The sequence below is a fragment of the Lemur catta genome, chromosome 6 (assembly GCF_020740605.2).
Source record: "Lemur catta isolate mLemCat1 chromosome 6, mLemCat1.pri, whole genome shotgun sequence".
Taxonomy (NCBI): Eukaryota; Metazoa; Chordata; class Mammalia; order Primates; family Lemuridae; genus Lemur; species Lemur catta.
In genome coordinates, this window is record NC_059133.1 from 6,246,148 (window position 1) to 6,270,018 (window position 23,871).

Genomic DNA, 23,871 nt, shown 5'->3' on the forward strand with positions numbered 1-23,871 from the left:
TTTGAAATTTCCAGCTTCAATATTCTCAAAGTAGGGGGATGAGTGGAATGCCATAATATCTCCTGTGAGATGGTGCGCTAGTGGAATTAACTGTCACTTCAGGGTGCACTAATTATCTGCATCCCCAATTTATTCTTTAATGGTAGCTGGATGCTCTGCTCAGATGCTGAAGAACCCCAATTAGTTTCACTGATTTTATGGTGTAGGAAGCCTTAGGCCATGCTTTTAACTGGTGAGTATTTCTAGACCAACCTCAGAATTTGTCTTAAATTTCTAGTACTGTGATGTTTGACAGACATGTGCCCGATGTGGTATAATATGTCTATCATTCTTAGGTCTCTTTTTTGTTCAGTCTTTTCGAACACAATTTCCAAAAGGGTCCCCGCGAGGTCAGGGCGTCGTGCTCATAATGTTGACTTTGGAGATGGTTTGGTGGAAGTTTTCTTATATGTTAACATCAGGCCTTTTACATAGACAGACACTTTTATATAGCTACACAGATTATTTGGAGTTTCCTGAAATAAGCATTTCTTCTATATTAGGATTTGAGTTACGATCTTGTGTTCACTGTGGGATTTTAAAAACCCTAGTTACTCAAATTCAAATTGTAAGCAGTTATCCCACTCAAAATATATTATGCTTGTCTTGTAACTTATGAGAAAAATAGTATTATAAAACTTTTATTCTACTGAGGTAATTTGTGTGTGTATATTTCTGTGAGAGAAAGTTGGCAAAATTGGTAAGATGTCAGGAGATATGGCTTTTAGGTTCCACAGCCTTTTAGTGGTATACTTTTTTTAACTCTATAAAATAAGATGGAATGTAATTGAAATGATCGCATCTGTTTATACCAAGGAATTAGAGTTGGACTACTACTGGTTAGTTCAGCCTACTCTTCTTGTAGAAGGGAAAGGATGCTAGCATTTGTATAAAAAACAAGCCTTTATGTTACATTCTGTCCAAAGTATTTTAAATTGTCTTAACAACATATACCCAGCAGACCTGAGAGGTAGATCATCTTTCCTTTCCCTGAGAGGTCATAGAGCTAGTGAGAGTCAGGGTTTGGATGTGACTCCTCCCCTTGACTCCAAACCCTGTACTGTCCTAGGTCTATTAACAGCTCACTTCCTGCTCAAGGCACAAAACAGCTATTGGTAGATGTGGCCTTGGAATCCATAGCTTCCTGTTGTGCCCCTCTTTTATTTTTTTAAAGCTGAAATCTGGATTCAGGTAAAATACTGGAAAGCATGATTTTTGTGGCTGCTTGTGCTTTTGTGACCCTGGGAATTTTCTAAAATTTTACTTTCTCCCTACGTGGTCAGTTTTGCTAGTGTACCTGAGATTTAATCTATAAATCTTTCATACCCAATTCTGGTGTTATGTCTTGAGCTGAGAACTTTTGTATCCGCTCAGAGAGTGATATAAATACATAAAGGGCCATCTCTTCCTGTCTGTTACTGGTTTATAATGCACAGGAATCATGGTGACTGCTTTCAGTTTGACCAGGTGAGACTCAAAAGATACAGTTACCAAAGACAATTCTTCCCCAATATCCCTTAAGCACCCTTCCTCAAGGTGGGGTTGTGGTCAAGGCACCTTAGTATTCATTAGATCTGTCCAGGGCTTCTGACTCTGGAATCTTTATTTTGTTTTTTGGAGGTATAAAAAAGTAACAAAATAAAGCAAAACAATAAAGCCCTATTTTATTGGCATAAAACAGTACATCAGACTTATACATTTGGAATACAATATACTGAAATCAGAGCTTTCATAGTTAGAGCATAATGTGGTCACATTGCACTGGGTAGTTTGATTATTGGTTAGGCTGTTGAATGTCCTTTAATACCCATGGTACCTGCAAGTATGGGTGAAAGGGTTCTCGCAGTAATAAACACAATCAGTACCTTTCTGCATTACAGCTATGTTTGCTTTGTAGGTAATGCATACAAACCAGCAGGAAGATGAACTATAACGCGAGTTATTGGTATATCTGTGGCTTATTGTCTGATGCTTCATTGTGTGGAATTAAGAAAGAGAAAACATTAGCTACTGGGGAAGATATCCTTATTGCAGTTCTATCCTATAGGAAGGAGTAGAAATTCATTGAACACTGGAATGTCAGGTTGATTGGAAGATGGTTTCCACATTTGAATATCACATCCCTGAATGTGGATTAAGGTCCTCCTGTGTGTTTTTTAATTTTCATTAACAAGTGTTTATAGGCACTGTTTTAAGCATAGGAGATGCAGTGGTGGGCAAGAAAGAGCCAACTTTAGAGACTGTAAACAGTAAGCAAATAAAAATGTTAGGTGGTGATAATAGCTGTGAAGAGAATAAAAAAACAATGAGATAGTGACTTGGGGGTGCTACTTTAGAGTGGTCACAAAGATATTCCCTATTCTGAAGCCTTTTCTGCCAGGAGGGCAGTCGAACTTGATCTGTGGGATGGATGAAAATGGCATTAAACTAAGTAAATAATTTGATTTAGCCTTGAACATCTTGAGAATTTAATGCAAAGGATGGAAGTGGGCTGAAGTCTTTCCTGTGTTTATATAATACCTTTATGCTTTGTGAGTAGGGACCTTGTTCAAAATAGCTTTAGGGAGATCATTAGTGGTACCTTGTGAAGGCTAAGAAAGAGGAATGTTGTCTGCTTTTTTAAAAAATCATCCTGATAAAAAAAATGTAGAGATGTGTTATAATATTGGTGAGTACTAGGCAATATGGGAAACATTCTTTGGTTGTGTTTAAGTTACTTTGTTGGGGAGTTGGATTAGGGTGTTAGAATCGTTGTACTTTGTTAATGCTTCAAATGAAGCCAGCCAGCAAGTATTAGTGAATTCGGTATGTAGGGCATTTTGCAAGGTATTGCTTCAAATAGAGAATCCCAAGTGACTGAGTGGAACTTGGGTGTGGGGATGTCAAAGGAAGCAAAGATAGCTCCAAGCAGAGGCTCTGGAAGGGGAGGGAACAGTGCAGGTTGGATAGCTAGGAGTGCTCATCTTCTTAGTCTTTCCCAGCCAGCTGGCATCTAGCGTGCCTTCACCCACCATTTCCATACTCTCTGATTATAGAATTTTAGAGGTGGAAGAAACCTAAGAAGTTGCCTAGTCTAACTCTTTGGCTTTACAACTCAAGAAAGATGCTGAGAGGGTGGTGACTTGACCAGAGTTATGTAGCTTTATATTGACAGAATCAAGGGTGAAACCCTGTTCTTTGCCAGCTATACCCCATGCCCTCACCAGAGGATTGATGGTTCACAGTGGCTCCCGAGTGGAGAAAGGAAGGAAGCTTCTGTGTGCTAGTGTATTGACTTAGTGTACCACTGTTACTTTTCACACAGATGTGTAATGCCGGCTTCTCAGGCCTTGCTGGTTTCTCTCCTGATTTTGTCTTGGCCCAGAATGGATGACATGGAGAAACTCTTCCTTTGCCATATTCAGCATTAGTTGTTCAGTTAGAGTGAGGCCTTTTAGATGAAGGGGGAAAGTTCTGACATGTGACTAAAATTGGTTTCTGGAATTAAAAAGTTAAGGCCCCAGAGTCATAAGTTCTTTTACCTCCCGACCTCAGTTTCAGGGAAGCCTGGATTTCACTGCTACATTTAGAAGTGCGCTAACTATGAAGCATTGCTTTGGGAGTCTGGAGAATGGTCACTGTGCCTGGTGAGTAGGGATTCTCAAGAGAAGAGCCAACGTACTTGCCTGTGCTTTTCCCTGACTTAGTGCTATGGCAGGCCAGTTACCTGGGGACAGATGCCATACCCTTTAGCAGTAATGTGAGTGAGAGCACCATTGCTGTAGAAAGTCCATGTGGTGGGCTTTATGGAGGCAGCAGAGCATATGAAAGAGAATGTGTGACCTCATTTTGGTTCCATCACTTAGTATGAGTGACTCTGGACATTTTGCCTGAGCTGTCGTTTCCTCATCTGTATAGTGGAGATGCACCTTCCTCTGGGCTGTTGGGTATGCCAGTTTCTCAGATCAGATTCCTCCTTTTCTCTCACCACTCTCTAATCCATCACCAAGGTACTGCCAGTACTGTTTCCATAATACGACTTCCATAATATGACACTTCTTTCACCTCCGCTGCCACTACCCTCTGAGCCACCACCATCTCCTACCTGGGACACTGTGATGGCCTCCCCATTTCTACTCCTGTCTGCCTCTATTCACTTTGCCCAGAGCAGTCACGAGTCATCTGGCTTTCCCCTATGTCAAATCTTTTTAATGGTTTCCCATAGCACTTTGAAGAGAATCCAGACTCCTGCCCATGATTCACAAGGCCCTGAAGAGCCTTGCTCCTGCCTACCTTTCCTGCTACTTTTGTTCCCTGTCCTCCAGTCACATTCACTTTCTTTCTTTCTTTCTTTTTTTTTTTTGAGACAGAATCTTCTTTGTTGCCTGGGCTAGAGTGAGTGCTGTGGTGTTAACCTAGCTCACAGCAACCTCAAACTCCTGGGCTTAAGCGATCCTACTGTCTCAGCCCCCCGAGTAGCTGAGACTACAGGCATGTGCCACCATGCCTGGCTAATTTCTTCTATATATATTTTATTTGGCCAGATAATTTCTTTCTATTTTTAGTAGAAGAGACGGGGTCTCGCTTTTGCTCAGGCTGGTCTCGAACTCCTGACCTCAAGCAATCCACTGGCCTCAGCCTCCCAGAGTGCTAGGATTACAGGCGTGAGCCACCACACCTGGCCCACATTCACTTTCTTAAGTCCTCTGAAGGTGGCAAGGTTTTCCCCCCTCAGAACTTTTTTATGTGCTGCTTCCTGTATCCAGAACATTCTGGTCAGCCCTGCCTTTTCTCATCCTTCAGGATATTTGTTGAATGAATAAATAGCGTAAGATAGGCATTTATTAAAGGGATAGGGTGAGGAGGAAAGCGTTCTTGGAGTGTATCTATAGGTCTTAAAAAAAAAAAGATGTAGAAAGAAGTGTGTTTGAAACTGAAAGAATGCGAGTTTGATTGTGGCATAGGTGGGGTTATTCAGGCAAAACCCCTAGGAGTCAGGCAGCTGGAACTTGAGTACACTGCTGATGGGAATATAAAATGATGCACCCGCTTGGGAAAACTGTTTGGCAATTCCTTAAAAAGTTGAACATAGGCCAGGCGCGGTGGCTCACGCCTGTAAGCCTAACACTCTGGGAGGCCAAGGCGGGAGGATTGCTTGAGCTCAGGAGTTCGAGACCAGCCTGAGCAAGAGCGAGACCCTGTCTCTACTAAAAATAGAAAGAAATTATATGGGCAGCTAAAAATATATATAGAAAAATTAACCGGGCATGGTAGCACATGCCTGTAGTCCCAGCTACTTGGGAGGCTGAGGCAGCAGGATCTCTTGAACCCAGGAGTTTGAGGTTGCTGTGAGCTAGGCTGACGCCACAGCACTCTAGCCCGGGCAACAGAGTGAGACTCTGTCTCAAAAAAAAAAAAAAAAGGTTGAACTTATATCTATCCTATGACCCAGCAGTTTCTTTTCTAGGTATTTATCCAAGAGAAATGAAAATGTCCACAAATAAGCTCATGTAAGAATGTTCATAGCAGTTGTATTCATAATAACCAAATACTGTAAACAGTCCAGATATCTGTCAGCAAGAGAATGGATTAACATACTGATATGCTCATACAATGGAAGACCACAATGAATAGGAACAAAGTATTGATACATGTAATAAGGATTAATCTCAGATATGCTGAGTGAAAAGCCAGGCACAAAAATAGTACATAATGGATGATCCCATTTATAAGACATTACAGAATAAAGAGAACTAACCTCTGTATAGTAATAGAAATTAGATCAGTGTTGCTTCTTGAGTGGAAGGGGATTGACTGGGAGGGTACATGAGAGAACTTTTTATTTTTATTTTTTTATTTTTTATTTTTTTTTTGAGATGAAGTCTCACTCTTTTGCCCTGGCTAGAGTGTCGTGGCATCAGCCTAGCTCACAGCAACCTCAAACTCCGGCGCTCAAGCAATCCTTCTGCCTCAGCCTCCCAAGTAGCTGGGACTGCAGGCATGTGCCACCATGCCCAGCTAATTTTTTTCTATATATATTTTTTTTAGCTGTCCAAATCATTTCTTTCTATTTTTAGTAGAGACGGGTTCTCACTCTGGCTCAGGCTGGTCTCGAACTCCTGAGCTCAAAGGATCTACCCGCCTCGGCCTCCCAGAGTGCTAGGATTACAGGCGTGAGCCACCCTGCCTGGCTGAGAGAACTTTTTAGAGTGATGGAAATGTTCTGGGTCTCGATAGGCATTCACCACACTGATTAAATCATATACTGTATGAAATTTTGCTGTATGTAAACTATACCTAAAAACAATCTAAGAGAATTGTTCTTGATCCCTTTTCCCCCACCCCCCACTCTCAACATCTAATCTCCCAGCAAGTTCTGTTCACTTTATATCCAGAATATATCCTGAATTTATTCCCTCCCATCTCAAGAACCATCCCCTCTTACCTGGTCTACTGTATTATTAGGCTGCTGACCAGTTTTCCTACTGCCTGTTTCTGCTCCCCTCCCGAACCATTTTTTCCACTTCTGAGCTCAAGTGATCATTTAAAAATTCAAATTGTATTGTGTTAGTTGCCTTCCTGAGGTGCTCCAGTGGCTTTTCATTGCTGTCATGGTGTCCAGCAAGGTCCTGTCTCAGCAGTCCCCAACCTTTTTGTCACCAGGGACAGGTTTCATGGAAGGCAGTTTTCCATGGATGGGGGTGGGAAGGTGGGGGTTGGTTTTGGGTTGATTCAAGTGCATTTGTTACGCAGTCTAATCTCTCTGCTAATGATGATCTGTATTTGCACCCGCTCCCCAGCACTGGCATCACTGCCTCAGCTCCACCTCAGATCATCAGGCATTAGGTTCTCATAAGGAGCTTGCAACCCAGACCCCTCGTATGTGCAGTTTGGAATCTAATGCTGCTGCTGATATGATGGGAGGCGGTGATGTGAGTAATTGGGGAGCAGCTATAAATACAGATGAAGCTTCCCCTTGCCACTCCCCTCCTGCCGTGCAGCCAGGCAGCCAGGTTTGTACAGCCCCGGGGGCTTGGGGCCTGCAGTCCTATCTGACCTTTGCCTCCCTCTGAGCCCGTTTCACTTGTTCTCCTCCCGGCTTCCAACGTCCCAGCCTCGTTGGCCTTCTCTATCTTTCTTGAACACCTCAAGCTCATGTCTACCTTAGGACCTTTACACTTGGCTCCTTTGTCTCAAACACTCAGCCTCTTAAATCTTTGTGAGACTTGTTTCTGTTTGTCGTTCAGATACAGCTTAAGTGTAGCCTTCTCTAAGAAGTTTTCTCTGGCCATCCCCATCTAAAGTAGTGCCCCCATCACATAGCTTTGTTTTGTTCATAGCTTTTATCACAATCTCAATTTATCTTGTCTGTCTATTTATTTGTTTACCTGCCTCCTCCCTCTAGGATTCAGCTTGTCTCCTTCACCGCCCTGTGTGCAGCATTATTTGACACACACTGGGCCAGATGTGTTGTTGAAGTGAAGCTGTTGAAGACGGTGGTGATGGGATGATAGCTGTTGAAGGTGGATTGGTGAGGAAGGCTAAAGTTCGGGCTTGGGCGACTAGGTGATGGGGGGGGTGCCACTCATTGAAATAGAAAACGATTGAGAAAGAGAAGATTGGGGTGGGTTATAAAGTGATGAATTTAGTTTTGAACTTAAATGGAGATGCTTGTAAAGCATCATGTATTTGAGCCCACATCTGATGTTTAGGAGAAGGAACTGTGCTGTAATTAAGACTTGGAGGTTAGCATATGTGTAGTAATTCTAGCCTAGAAGTAGATGAGATTATTCTCAGGGGCAAATAAGGAGATATGAGTATGTAGAGAAGTGGTTCCTTCCTTGTTTCCTGCTGGAGTGATGGGCATCTCCTGCTAGTCATAGGAACTTAACATCAGAACTCTGCCCCTAGAAGGTTTTGTAGTTTTAGATCCCCCCACCCCTGGGAGTTATGTTATTGTTACTAACAATGACAAGTGCTCAAAGGCCCAGGACAAAACTGAGGAATGCAACCATTTGAGGGAGTGTGATGGTTCCCAAAGAGCAGAGGGGATGCAACCGGACGGGTAGGAGGAAACCGCAGAGTGCGTGGAATAAGCAGTGTTTTACGTCAGAGGCAATGGACACAGTTACTGAGAAATGTCAGTTGTATGGGGAGGCGGGGTAGGCTTCTGAGGGATGGTAACTAAAGACAGATTGTCATGTATTGATGAGAGAAGTGAAGAAGTGGAGACAGTAAATTTGGATTCAAATCTTCCAAAAGTTTGACTGTTAGAGGAAAGTAAAAAATAGATGTAGGGAGAATCTGAGAACAAGAGAAGACTTCTTTTGGTTGTTGTTGTTGTTGTTGTTGTTGTTTTAAATACAGATGCTCCTCAACTTATGATGGAGTTACATCCTGACAAACCTGTCACGAGTCCAAAGTACATTTAATACCCCTAACCTACTGAACATCATAGCTTAGCCTAGCCTACTTTAAAAGTGCTCAGAACACTTACATTAGCCTATAGTTGAGCAAAATCACCAAACGCGAAGCTTATTGTAGAATAAAGTATTGAATATCACATGTAATTTATTGAATACTGTACTAAAAGTGAAAAACAGAATGGTTGTATGGGTACTCAGAGTACGGTTTCTAGTGGATGAATGTGTGTCGCTTTCACACCATTGTAAAGTGAAAAGCATAAGTCGAACCATCTTAAGCCAAGGACCACCTATATATGACAAACTGGAGCAGTGTAAATCCTGATGAGGAGCGAGCACAGAGGACAGTGTTGAAGATGCAGGAGAGAATGCGTTGGACTGAGAACCTACCGTCAGCACTCACGACCCAGCGTGATCCAGGGCGATTGGCTTTGGATAGTAATACCGCCATCCCAGAGGAAAGCAGAGATGTGTAGGCAGGAAACAGTATGCACATGGGGGCAGGAATGTAAGGAGTGCTTTTCTCTGTGTGCTGCTAAGGTCCTCTGCATGCTGAGGGTGAAGGGGGAGGTGGAGAGTTGGAATTTTGAAGAAGCAGGAAAGATTTGAAGAAACCGCTGTGGCAAGCAGAGCTATCTGAAACAAGAATTGCAGGGGTAAAGTAAAAAGTAGTTAAGATGAGCTTTTTATCTCATGGGATTTTGGAGAAACTGGTCAGACCTTTGTAATTCCTTGTCTAGTTTTGGATTCTGGTAATTTGGACCTAGCGTTTTGTGCCTTATGTCTGGCAGTTCTACTCCTTCCCTGTATACCTCTGCCATTCCCATTCATTAGACCAGTGACTTGCAAATTATTCCAGAGCCCTCATGTTTTATTTAACAAATACTTATATAGCACTAGCTGTGTAGGTAGGTGCCAGTGTGCTAAGTGTTGTATCAAAACATCACAATAAGGCACAGGGGGTGGTGGGGGAGACACATACTCTCATCCCTTTGGTGCTGGGCTGCCCCAGGTCTGCAGAGGCATCTCGGGGCCCAGGGGGCCTGGCTGGGGCAGAAATGAGGGTCATTCTCTTCCCAACTCTGGCTACAGCAACTCTCATCATCTCTCTTATCTTTTGGGCATATCAATGTAAGAGTTTTGCTAAAAAAAAAAAAAAAGATTTGCAAAATATTTTCAAACACCACTTCACTGGGCTCTAGGGTCCTTAGAGTTAGGGCCGTGCTTTGCTTTATTTTATAGTCCCACATCTGCATCGTTGCCTGTCAGTGCATTGAAAGTGAGTGTCCCATTTTTCCTCTGAGCCTCTGCTTTGTAATGCCCTACCCTCCTCCCCTATCTCTACCCATGTATTACATTTAATGAATGTCATATGTATTACAGTTAATATAGAATGTGTCTATGTGTCTATTTCACGAGTATGTATATTCTTAGATGACCACCATGCCTTGTTAATCTTTATGTCTTTATGTCCTCTTCACATAATAGGTATTAAGATAATGTTGAATTTGGATTCATTGTAGAAAACTTGCAAAGTGCTCATAAGAGTAACTAAAATTCGTAAAGAATGGGGAAAATATAAAAGAAATATAAGCCAAAGAACTGAGTTAATTTAGCCTAATAAAGTACTCTAAACAATGAGTTTATGAGGGTCTTGATCTCAGTGTGTGTTAAAAAGCTGTTGCAAACTGTTCCTCAGCTCTGGAAAATAGCAAATGGGGTTAGATGGAGTATTAGTGGTTTAGGTGAAGAACCTGGAGAACCCCTTGCCCTGTGAGGAGCATTGGGAGTTTCTCCTGCTTCAGAGGTTTAGAACAATAGAATAGACTCATTTGTGTTCAGTAATTCCTACTTGATGGCAAAAGTATGGAGAAATGCCCTCAAGATTCCAGCCAAATGACTCCTAGGAACTCAACATACACAGTGTAAATGAATCTAAACAGGTTTACCAGTACTTGTACATTAGTGAACAGACAATAAATGAAAGGATAAACATTGCATTGAATTTGGTGCTGCTGTTTTGTTTTTTCCTAGTGGACATATGAGTCTAAACATAACGAGAGTGGGACTTTCCTCTTCTCTCAGTTGAAGAAGACCTTGTGGAAGTGGATTTAAGTTCTAGCATACTGAATAGTAGAAATTTGAGTTAGAGTGAAGGACATCACAGCCTTCATAATTTGTTAAATGTTTCCTTAAAAAAAAACAACAACAAAACTTTGCTACGTTGGCTAGCACATGTGCTAAAAGTTGGCTTCCCCTAAACATAAGGGACACAGGCCAAATGAAGCCTATGGGAATGAAGTACATCAAAGCAAATAAAAAAGAAAATTTCTATTTCAATTCAGCTAAGACTGCTAAGTAGATACCATGCTAGACACAAGAAAGGCAAAAATAAATAAAACATCTTCCCTTTGCCTAGAGTTCAGTGTCTGTTGGAGAGTCAGACATAAAAAAACTAACATTTATCAACCCTATAAAGGATCTATAGGGCTATAATAGTGGTGTACCCAGAGTGCTGGAGAGAATTAGGGAAGAAGCCGTTACTCCTGATTATGTATGGGAAGAATATTGGAGAAGGCTGTGGAAGAGGGGACATCTGGGTAGACTTGATGGATGGGTAAGAGAGAGCCAAGTGGAAGAATGGGGAAGGAGCATTCTAAGGAGAGGTCCTTCAGGAACCTAGCAAAGCATGGGCTCTTAGGGGGCCTGGAGATGATAGGGAGGGAAATGTCAGAAGGGAGCTTGGGTCAAATAGTACGAGGGGAGGGTGGGAATAGCTTGGTGATGGGCCTTGAACCTGGGGCTAGGGCACTTGAGTCTCATAAACACAACAAGGTTTTGTGAAGAGAGGTGTGTGATATAAGGTTGAGAGTATTGTTCCAATGAGGAGGGGTGGAAGTGGGAAGGATATGAGGGCTGGACCCAAATGATGAATTGTTCATTTTTGCCTCTTCCTGTTCTGGTTTTCCTATGGCCAAAGCCCTAGTGTACTTAAGGAGCTGTAACATTTAGCAATTGGTTTAAATAAAATGGATTTACAGGAAATTTTGGCATCAACCCACTTTGATTCCAAAACAGATAGACAAAGATATTTTATCTATCAAAAGCTTTAATAATAATACATGATATAAATAAATATTTTTATACAAATAACATATTCTAAGTGCAAGACATTGCTCTAAACACTTGACAGATGTGAACTCAATTCTTATAAGAATTATGAGATAATGTTATTACCTCCATTTTTCAGGTGAGAAAACTGAATCACAGAAAGTTAAGTGACTCATCTAAGGTCCAGCAACTAGTAAGTGGCAGAGCTAGGATTTGGAATCGGGTAACCTGGTTCTGGACTTTGTGCCCTTAACCTGTACCCAGTCAAATCTGTGTAATTTAAATGAGCTGGAAGACAACTTGCAGGACTAAGTTTGTACCACCTTTGAAGGGGAAGAGTTTGGTTTTAGATTATACAAAGAGTAGGGTGGAGCCCAGGAATTGCCTTTCTGGAGCCTACTTGGGAGAGTATCAGCGGTGTAAGGGCAAGGACTTGGCTGTTGCCCATCATATCCCCAGTATCTATTAATAGAATGGTGCTTGGTATGTAGTTAATGCTCGACAAATATTTTTGAGTGAATCAAAAAATACACTTTTGCTGCTAGCTCTCTAGAAATATGCCATGGAAACTTCAGTTGCTTTTTTTCCCTTTGGTTCACTGTTTAGGATCCTTATCTGAATTAATGAGATAGATCCATGAGTTTATTACTTGCTTGTATCTTGCTCAGCTTTCAAAAGATGCTGGCTCACTCTCCTGTTTTTTGGATTTAAAAAAATCAACTTCTTTTCTTTTCTTTTCTTTTCTTTTTTCTTTTTTTTTCTTTCTTTTCTTTTCTTTTTTTGAGACAGAGTCTCACTCTGTTGCCTGGGTGTCAGCCTAACTCACAGCAACTTCAAACTTCTGGGCTCAAGCGATCCTCTTGCCTCAGCCTCCTGAATAGCTGGGACTGCAGGTGCACGCCCCCACGCCTGGCTAATTTTTCTGTTTTTAGTAGAGACAGGGTCTCACTGGAGGCTGTTGTAGAGGTTGGAAGTGGTTTGGATGAGCATGGGGGTAGACCTGCCCAAGCTATTACTGTAGCCTCGTGAATAGTAACACTTCTTTCCCATTTCCTGCTCTAGTCTCTTCCTAGCTAAAATGTTCTAAAATACACACTTGTCATATCCCTCCCATTTGTGTACTGAATTAAGTATTGATGCCTTGCCTTACCATTCAGGGTTCCGCAGCAGGACCCTGTCCTTCTGTCCAGCCCCGTCTCCCAGTTTCCTCACCTATATCCTCCACTGCAGCTCTCTGCCCCTAGAGGTGTCTCATTTCCAGGCATGGGTTCTTTGCTCTCTATTCCCATTCTCCATCTTTTGAGATCATTATCTTTCAAGCTTTTCTAAAATGGTCTTTCTTCCATGAAACCTAACATTCCCTTAACTGGGTGTTTTTCTCTTGGCATTTTGTAATATTCTTACATACCTTTAATCTTCACTTTTTATTATGCCTTTCTAAATACGTTCTTGCCCTCCTTCCCCAGTCCTCTTTGAGGGCAAGATTGTGGCATTATCACTCCCTGTATCCTTTGCAGTGCATTGAATACATGAAAAAAATGAATAATTTTTGAGGTAGAGAACAAATGTAGAAAAAAAGACAAAATTAATGGTATCTAGTTTGGGCACAGGGAGGGCTTATCCTTAGCCAAGGATTGTTTTGGTGGTCAGGAACCTTTTTGAAGAAAAGCCAGGAAAAAAAAAAAATTAGGTAAAGAATGAAGTATAGTGGGTCTAGCATTTTAGAGTAGAAGACAAAAAAACCAGATGGGGAAATGACTAGGTGAGGAGCATCATTTTTCACAGTTCAGGGATGAGTCCCACAACTTCTCCTCAGGGTGTTCAGCGGTATAGTGCAGGAAACAAACAACTAGATCAGTGCTAATACATTGTAAAAGTTTGGGAAGGTGCTAGAAAAAACATTGGTTAACTTGAGAAAAGTGGTAAGAGTAAGAGCTAATGATCTTAGCAAGGTTGAAGTCCTGAGTAGGTGTGCAGAAAAGTTGGCATGCAGGAGGAGGCTGTCTTAGGGTCAAGACATGGATTGTCCTGTCTCTCTTAAATGGGCATCACAGAAAGTATCACAAGGATATTTTAGGGAGATGATAGTGAAAAGTTAGTTTTTAGTATTTGCACTCAGATCTTAAGGGAGAAGTAGATCAGTGTTCAAAGAAACAGTGGTAAAGTTAGTGTTTGAAACCCATGTAGCTTCTTCTTCATGTGTTTGCAGGGCTGAGCTTAACCGTCATGGGAATGAAGCCAGGAGTAAGGGAGATAACTAAAGAAGGAAACCAAGTAATTACTCACTCTTGGGAGTCCTAGGTTCTTGATTAAGATATCTTTTTGAAGATTTTTTTCTTTTTTATTGATATGAAATTCATACAACAGAATTAACCATTTTTAAGTGAACAGTTGGGTGACATTTAGTACATTAACAATGCATGCACCCACAACCTCTGTCTAGTTCCAAAACATTTTCATCATCCGCACAATAAACCTCGTACCCATTAAGCAGTTAACTCCTTTTTTCTCCCCTTCTCCCAGTCCTTGGCAACCACTGTTCTACTTTCTATCTGCAGATTTACTTATTTTGGGTATTTCATATAAATGGAATCATATAACATATGAGACCTTTCATGACTTAGCATAGTGTTTTGAGGTCCATCCACATTTTAGTGTGTATGAGTACTTTGTTCCTTTTTATGGCTGAATAGTATTCCATTGTAGGTATATACTACAATGTTTACCCATTCACTGTTCGATGGACATTTGTGTTGTTTACACCTTTTGGCTATTTTGAATAGTGTTACTATAAACGTGTGTACATGTACTTGTTTAAATACCTGTTTTCACTTATTTGGGGTATATACGTAGGAGTAGCATTACTGGGTCATTGTAATTCTATATTCAACCTTCTGAGGAATCACCAGACTTTCTCAGTGGCTGAACTATTTTATATTCCCACTAGCAATATATGAGGATTCCAATTTCTTCACATTCTCACCAACACTTGTAATTTTTTGTTTTCTTTATTACAACCATCCTAGTGAGTATGAAGTGATATCTCATTGTGGTTCTTTTTTTCTAATATATTAACTTTTTAAAAAAATTAATAAACTTTATTTCTTAGAGCAGTTTTAGGTTGACAGAAAAAATGGGAAGTGCAAAGAGTTCCTATTTATACCTCCCCTAACCCCAACCATAGTTTCCCCTATTATTAATATCTCACATTAGTGTGATGCATTTGCTACAATTAATGAACCAGTATTGGAACCTTTCCATTAAGTTCATAGTTCATGTTTGAATTTACTCTTTGTTGTACATTCTGTGGATTTTGACAAATGCATAATGTCACATACTCACCATTACAGAATCATACAGAATAGTTTGACTATCCTAAAAGTCCCCTGTGGTCTCCACCTTATTCATCCCTCTGTCTCTCCCCTTGGGTTCTTGGCAACCACTGATCTTCTTACTGTCTCTACAGTTTTGCCTTTTCCGGAATGTCATACAGGTGGAATCGTGTAGTCTTTTCAGACTTCTTCCATAGTAATATGCACTTAAGTTACTATTACTTCTTCCATAGTAATATGCACTTAAGTTTCCTCAGTATCTTCTTGTGGTTCACTAGCTCATATCTTTTTTAAATCACTGAATAATATTGAGTTGTATAGATGTACCACAGTTTATTCATTTATCTGTTGAAAGACATCTCTGTTACTTTTAACTTTTAGTAGTTACAAATAAAGCTGCCATAAACATTAACATGCAGGTTTTTGTGTTATAAGTTTTCGACTCATTTGAGTAAATATCTGGAAGCACATTGCTGGATTATATAAGACTTAGCTTTGTAAGAACCTGACAAACTGTCTTCCAAAGTGGCTATACACTAACTTGTGTGCATGTGTGTGTGTGTGAGAAAAATATATATACACACATATATAACGTAACAATTGCCATTTTAGCCATTTTTAAGTGTACAATTAAGTTCCATTGATTGATTACATTCACAGTGTTCTTGAACCAACACCAGTTTCCAAAAACCTTTTTATCAACTCAAACAGAAACCCTACCCATTAAGCCATAACTCCCCTTTCCTTCCTCCCCTAGTGCCTTGTAACCTTTTATCTGCTTTCTGTCTCTATGAATTTGCATATTTTAAAATTTTCACATAAGTGGAATCATACACTATTTGTCCTTTTATGTCTGGCTTATTTCACTTAGCATGTTTTCAGGGTTCATCCATGTTGTAGCATACACCAAATTTGTTTATCCATTCATTTGTTGATGTACACTTGGGTCATGTTATGGCCTTTTTTTTTTTTTTTGAGTGTCAACAAAGGTCAGGAGTTTAATTCACAAACTAAATTATCTGAATACAATTACAATGAGTTATAATAAAACCAAAACTAAATAATTGAATAAGAAAAATTAACTTAGCCAGGCACTGTGGCTCACACCTATAATCCTAGCACTCTGGGAGGCCGAGGTGGAAGGATTGGATTGCTTGAGGTCAGGAGTTCAAGACCAGCCTGAGCAAGAGTGAGATCCCCATCTCTATTAAAAATAGAAAAATTAGCCAGGCCTGGTGGCTCACACCTGTAGTCCCAGCTACTCATGAGGCTGAGGCAGGAGGATCGCTTGAACACAAGAGTTTGAGACTAGCCTGAGCAAGAGCGAGACCCTGTCTCTACTAATAATAGAAAAAATTAGCCAGGTGGGATGGCATATGCCTGTAGTCCAGGCTACTTGGGAAGCCGAGGCAGGAGGATCCCTTGAGCCCAGGAGTTTGAGCTTGCAGTGAGCTATGATCACACCCCTGCACTCTAGCCTGGGCAACAGAGCAAGACTCTCTCTCAAAAGAAAAAGAAAAAAAAAAGAAAGAAAAATTAACTCATATCTCAATATGTTAAAATTTAAGAAATGTACTTCCAGGTAACCACTTAGTGATTGAAAACTCTATTATAAAAATCTATCATAGAAAGTCCATTATATAAATATGAAGACTAGTTAAGAACCAGAAAACAATGACATTAGTAAAAGAATAGCAAAGTAAATCCTAAAAAGGAAACAAATGGAATTGATACAGTTAAAAGCAGAAAGTCCTAGAAAACAACTAAAAGATGGAAATGAAAAACAAAATCAAATGTCAGTTCTTTGAAAAGGATAATAAAACCAAGAAACCTCTAGTGAGACTGGACCATTCTGCAAAAGGAAGGCCCCAAAATATCAGAGTTAGACAATGTTTAAAGAATCACAATAGAAAAGCTGCAAATATTAAAAGAGATGCTATTATGTATTATGCCAATACATTTGGAAATTTAGGAGATATAGGAAAATTCCTAGAAGTCTTACTAAAAAAGATAAAAGAAAGACATAAATGTGCCACAGTGTTCTCCATGATGAAATTGAATAGTTGGCAAAAATCATTCCAAAAGAAATCCCCAGGAATGCTTTGCTGGTGAAGTATGCCACACATACAAAAAATACCTAAAAACACTTCCTGAAGATAGAAAAAGAGCGCGTTTGGCTATTTTTGAACAGTGCTGCAATAAGCATTGGCATACAAGTATCTATTTGACTCTTTTCATTTCTTTGGGGTATATACCTGGAGTAGAATTGCTGGTCATATGGTAAATCTGTGTTTAACCTTTTGAGGAACTGCTAAACTGTTTTCCGAAGTGGTTGCACCATTTCAAGTCCCTACCAGCAGTGCATGAGATTTCTGGCTTCTTTACATCCACGTCAGCACTTTTAGTTTCCACTTTTTAATTGTAATTCTTCTCCTGGATGTGAAGTGGTATCTCATTGTGGTTTTGATTTGTATTTGCTTAGCAAGTAAAGATGTTGACATCTTTTCATGTGCTTGTTGGACATTTGTGTGTCGTCTTCAGAGAAATGTATATTTAAGTCCTTTGCCTATTTCTAAAATTTGGTTGTCTTTTTGTTGTTGAATTATAAGAGTTCTTTATATATTCTGGATGCTAGACCCTTATCAGATGTCAGCTGTATGATTTGCATTATCTGGGAATTTGGAATTCTTTTCTGCTGGTATCATTCGAACAAGTTACTTTATGTATGAATAAGTCTTATGTGAGTTTGGACAGTAGTGGAATCCCAGGGCTAGAAGAAATTCTAAATGATTTTGAAACTTGTTAGGTGCCTTTTGTTTGTCATTGTATCTCCCCCTCCCCCAGATCTCTTTGAAACTTATACAGCTCATAAGACCCATAAGATCTGGAAAAACCAAGGTTTGAAAGCCAGTCCCAGCATACATAAAAATTTATAAGCTACTTTGTTCCTAAAACCTCTAGCAGTCCTCTTGCCTCTGCCACCAAGAGTGCTAGGATTGCAGGTGTGAGCCTGGCTAGATTTTTTTTCATCCTTTATTAGTTATGGATGGGGAAAATATAAACAAAAGGTCCTTCTTTGAGTTTCTCATGCCAAGGACTTTCAGGTGAGATTGTTGGGTATACTTAGCACAATGAAAGGGATGCATATATTATAGCTTCTAGTTTTGGACCTTTGGATAACTTTTCAGTATCTCTGCTGTTACTTGTACAGGTGCCTTTTAGTTTATGGCTTTTTAAGGTTAACCCCTTTTCCTTTTAAATACTTCATTCTAGCATTTTGTTCCTGTTTTTTTCTTTTTACTTTTGGTTGCACAGTGGTAAGATCATTGTAGTTTCTTCTATGTGTTTGATTTTGAGCTTCTCATATGCTGGGAGCATTATAAATTTGTCTATAGAGTAGGATCACAGTAGATACATGTATAATTATTAATAACTGATGCTATATTTACAGAATAGGTTCATGTCATTTTTAGAAGACATTTGAGGATAACGAATCACTTATTTTGTGTTCTCTAAGCTGCCTTTTCTTTTTTTTTTTTTTGGAGATAGGGTCTCACTCTGTTACCTGGCCTAGAGTGCAGTGGTGTCATCATAGCTCACTGCAACCTGAAACTCCTGGACAACAGCGATCCTCCTGCCTCAGCCTCCCAAGTAGCTGGGATTACAGGCACGCACCACCACACCTGGCTAGTTTTTTTTCTTTTTTGTAGAGACGATGGGGTCTCACTATGTTGCTCAGGCAGGTCTCGGACTCCCAGCCTTAAGTGGTCCTCTGGTCTCAGGCTCCCAAGTGCTAGGATTACAGGCTTGAGCCACTGTGCCTGACATCACTAAGCTTCTTGAGTTTGTGGCTTGGTATCTCTTATTTGTTCTGGAAAATTCCCAGTAGTTCTCTTAACATATTGCCTTGCCCCTATTCCCTTATTCTGAGACTCCACTGTACAGGGATATGTTAGATCTCACTGTATTCTTTTAGATACCTTCTCTTCTGTATTTTTTATCCTTTCTGTTTTTCATCCTGGGTAGCTTATTTTGACCCATCTTCCAGTTAACCAATTCTCTCTTTGACTAATCTGCTTTTAATTTAAATGAAGAACTCAATGTAGGGGTTTATTATATTTTTAAGTTTTGGGTTTTTTCAAATCTGCTGTGTTGCTTTTTATGGATTCCTGTTCCCTGTTAAATTTTTCAAGGTTGACTTTTATTTCCTAGAACATAGTAAATATAGTTTTTTTAATAATCTTCTGATAATTCCGGTATCTGGAATTGCTTTGGATCTTTGTTTATAATGGTTCTCACTCATGGTGTTTTGTGTATTCATATGTTTGTGTGTTGGTATTTGAAACATTATTTATAGAAATAATTAGAGGCCTTGGGTGATGATGTCTTTTTCCAGGTGCCTGAGGGCACTAGCAAACCAAGATCACTTTAAGTTGAAGATTTGAGGTTTTCTGGACTATCCAGACAATTTGAAGCTGAGTCCAGTTCATTCTTACTCCTAGGATGCAGACCTTGAGACCTCAGTTGACAGGTTTGTTGGGAGACAGGTTACTGAGTGTCTCCTCGTGTAGGGTGCTGGAGGGGCCAGACACTTCCTGGGCCTCTAGTCCACCTGGCAAATCAAGAAATACCCCCTGGTTTTGCCTGTTTCTTTGGATTTCCATTCTTTCCAGGATATTAATTAGGTAATACCTCACTATCTTGTTAGCTTTTTGTTACTGTTAAAAAGACATGTATATTTTATTCAGTTTTTTGTCAAATTATTTAGTTCGTATTTTTGGAAACAAAATGAGATCATATTTTCATGGACTCATGTTATTCTAACATTAACCTTGTTGAAACAAGTGACCATAGGGTGAGAGGTACTACAGTATATTCTCATTTGTGTCTCACCGTAACATTGAGTAAGAGGTGGCTAAACTTGCTGGGTAAAACCATGTGGTGTTGGTTGGAGGATGCTCTGAGATTCACTGTCTAGAGCATGGTCTTTGCAGCCAGCTTTTTTTTTTTTTTTGAGGCAGAGTCTCACTCTGTTGCCCGGGCTAGACTGCCGTGGCATCAGCCTAGCTCATAGCAACCTCTGACTCATGGGCTCAAGCAAGCCTTCTGCCTCAGCCTCCCAAGTAGCTGGGACTACAGGCATGCGCCACCATGCCTGGCTGATTTTTTCTATTTGGTTTTAGTTGTCCATCTAATTTCTTTCTGGTTTTTTTTGTTTGTTTGTTTGTTTGTTTTTTTATAGTAGAGATGGGGTCTTGCTCTTGCTCAGGCTGATCTCAAACTCCTGAGCTCAAACGATCTTCCTGCCTCGGCCTCCCAGAGTGCTAGGATTACAGGCGTGAGCTACTGCACCCAGCCTGCAGCCATCTTTTTGAATCCCAGCTCTCTCGCTTATTTGCAGTGTGACCTTAAGTGAATAAGTTAACTATTCTTTGTCTCTGTTTCCTCATCTAGAAAATGGAAATAATAATTATACTTATCTTGTGGAGTGTTTTTGCCAGTTAGATTGGTTCATAACTAAATCTTTATTTATTTATTTTATTTTAGAGATGGGGTCTTGCTGTGTTGCCTAGGCCGAAGTACAATGGCTCTTCACAGATGTGATCGTAGTGCATTACAGCCTTGAACTCGTGGGCTCAGGCAATCCTCCCGCTTAAGTTTCCTGAGTAGCTGGGACTACAGGTGTACAACACCATGCCTGGTTACTGAAGCTTTTATTAGAACATTGTCTGACTCCATAGTAATCACTAGATATATTTTAGCTGTTATTATTACCACCGAGAAACTTTGGAAATACAGGCATACCTTATTTTATGGCACTTTACTGTGCTTTGCAGATACTGTATTTCCTTTCCTTTCCTTTCTCCTTTTTCCTTTCCCCTTTTTCCTTTCTTTCCTTCCCTTCTCTGCCCTGCGCTGCCCTCTCCTGCTCTCCCCTCCCCTCTCCTCTCCTCTGTTGCTTAGAGTGGAGTGCAGTCACTGCAGCCTCGAACCACTGAGCTCAAGCAGGTCTGCCTCAGCCTCCTGAGTAGCTGGGGCTACATACAGGTGCACGCCATCACACCTGACTAATTTTCTTTTCTTTTTTTTTTTTGGTGGAGACAAAGTCTTGCTATGTTGCTCAGGCTGGTCTCAAGCTCCTGGCCTCAAGCAATCCTCCCACCTCAGCTACCCAAAGTGCTAAGATTATAGGCATTAGCTACCTTGCCTGGCCTTCTTTTTTTTTTTTTTCCTTTTTTTTTTTCTTTAAACAAATTAAAGATTTGTGGCAATCAACATTGAGCACGTCTATTGGCACCATTTTCCCAATAACACCTACTCACATGTTTCTGTGTCACATTTTGTTAATTCTCCCAATTTCAAACTTTGTCATTATTCTATCTGTTGTGAAGATCAGTGATCTTTGATGTTACATTTGTAATTGTTTTGGGGTGCCACAAACCACGCCCGCCTAAGACAGTGAACTGATTAATGTTCTGTGTTCCGACTGTTCCACTGCACTGTTCCCTGTCTCTCCCTCCACTCGGGCCTCCCTATTCTCTGAGACACAACAATATTAGAATCAACCCAATTAATAACCCTACAGTGGCCTCTAAGTGTTCAAATGAAAGGAAGGGTTACATGTCTCTTACATTAAATCAAAAGCTAGAAATGATTAAGCTTAGTGAGGAAGGCATGTCAAAAGCTGAAGTAGGTCAAAAGCTCGGCCTCTTGCACCAGTTTTCCAAGGTGTGAATGCAAGGGAAAAGTTTTTGAAGGAAATTAAAAGTACCACTCCAGTGAACACGTGAATGATAAGAAAGCAAAACAGCCTTATTGCTGCTACGGACAAAGTTTATGTGGTCTAGATGGAAGATCAAACGTGCCACAACATTCCCTTAAGCCAAAGCCTAATCCAGAGCAAGACCTTAACTCTCTTCAGTTCTATGAAAGCTGGGAGAGATGAGAAAGCTGCAGAAGAAAAGTTTGAAGCTAGCACAGATTAGTTCATGAAGTTTAAGGAAAGAAGTCATTTCCATAACATACAAGTGCAAAGTGAAGTGGCAAGTTATCCAGAAGATCTCTAGCTAAGATCATTAATGAAGGTGACTACACTAAAGAACAGATTTCGGTGTAAGTGAAACAGCTTTCTATTGGAAGAAGATGCCATCTAGAACTTTCATAGCTGGGAGTCAATGTCTGGCTCCAAAGGACAGGCTGGCTCTCTTGTTAGGGACTAAACACCTGGTGCCTTTAAGTTGAAGCTAATGCTCATTTGCCATTCCAAAAATCCTAGGGCCCTTAAGAATTATGTCAGATCTACTCTGCTTGTGCTCTGTCAGTGGAACAGCAAAGCCTGGATGACAGCATACCTTTTTACAGCATGGTTTACTGAGTATTTTAAGCCCAGTGTTGAGACCTACTGCTCAGCAAGAAAGATTTCTTTCAAAATATAACCACTCATTGACAATGCACCTGATCACTCAAGTGCTCTAATGGGAATGTACAAAGAAATTAATGTTTTTTTCATGCCTGCTAACAGAACATCTGTTTTGTAGCCCATGAATGAAGGAGTCATTTCAACTATTTTGTGTGACTTGTGGTGGTCTGAGTATGCTTGTGGCTGATTTTCCATAAAATGTTTTTGTCTTTTTTGGCTCTTTTATTTTAGAAATTTAGGATTGCAGATGATGATACCCTCTCATTAACTACCTCTTCTCTGTGGGCTTATTTCAGAATGACTTAAGTTATGGTGTTTGCTAATTATTCATGCTAGTGGTTGGGGAAGGAAGAGAAACTCTTGCACTTTAGAGGCTATCTGCCTCCAAGTGGGGCTCCAGCAGTCAGGCAGTGGTCCCTCTGTGGGGAGGGTGGGGATTGGTCTTGTGGCTCTTGCCATGTAGTATAAGAATGTGCTCTCTGGGCGTTCTTGATTGTGAATTAGAGGGTTAATGAGGATTTAACCTTGCTGTGATTTTTATGAATGGGCTATAGATCCTAGGGTGTGTAAGCTTTCTCAGAGAATGACATAAAAGTTACCTGTCACAGAGTGGTTCTACCAATCAGTAGTTATTTATTGTGTTTTTTAGGGTTTATTGTTTTGTTTTGTTTGTTTGACTGTTAGCCAGTCTCTTTTTCAGTTTTTTTCCTTGTTTCTTGTCTTTTGCCTATTTGTTATTGGTTCAGATTTTTACCTGGGAGAGGGGAAGAGGGTTGTAATATTAATAATGATAATTTTAATTTATATGTACTTAGCCATTTACAGATTTATCATGGGACATTCCTGTGAGGTGGCATGGTTAACTCCATTTTTGCAAATGAGGAAAGTGGGACATGTGGGTTAAATGACTTGCCTAAGTCACAGAACAAGTGGTGAAACTAGTAAGTATTTAAACTTAGGTTTCCTGATTCTAAATACAGTACTTTTCCAATGAATCACCCAGGAGAATCAATAGAAAACAAGCTTAATAGGGGAAGCAATTGTACCGTGCTAAAATAAAATTGTGTATTTTTGCTCGTTTTGCTTGCTAAAATAAAATTCTATTTCTAGATGATTTTTTAAACATGTTTTTCTTGGTCTCTTTCTTCATGTCATTTAGTTTGACTATAGGCAAAACAGGAATGTCCATGCTCTTTCTGTTCCTTAAGGAGAGAGATGTTATGTAATGGTTGGTACCAATATAGTAGTCTCTGCACTATATTACATCGAAGGAGCCCCCAGTTGAGGAGGGAGGAGGAAGGTTTTATGGTTATTGCTCCTCAGATCTCTTGGGAAAGACAAGAGACAGTGGACAGTGGTCAGGAGTAGTTTTCTTTTGTCTCAGTGTCTGTTGTATTTATATGTGGCACCCTTCTTGTTACAGTTACGGCTCATCTCCTCCTAGCCCCCCTTTAATAAAATGAAATGAGAACCTAAAATAGAGCTAGAGCTAAGGCCATTCATCAAGATCTTATGCTACTGAAATGATCTGCCTTTTTGTTTCTTTAAGACCTTCTGACTCCAAATT

General features: G+C 40.2%; 1 protein-coding gene across 3 annotated transcripts in view; it reads left to right on the forward strand.

Annotated features, from left to right (window-relative positions):
- The window catches only part of TCF20 (transcription factor 20), a 157,203-nt gene that overhangs the window by 70,891 nt on the left and 62,441 nt on the right, over positions 1-23,871 (forward strand). The gene's annotated exons all lie outside the window — the stretch shown is intronic.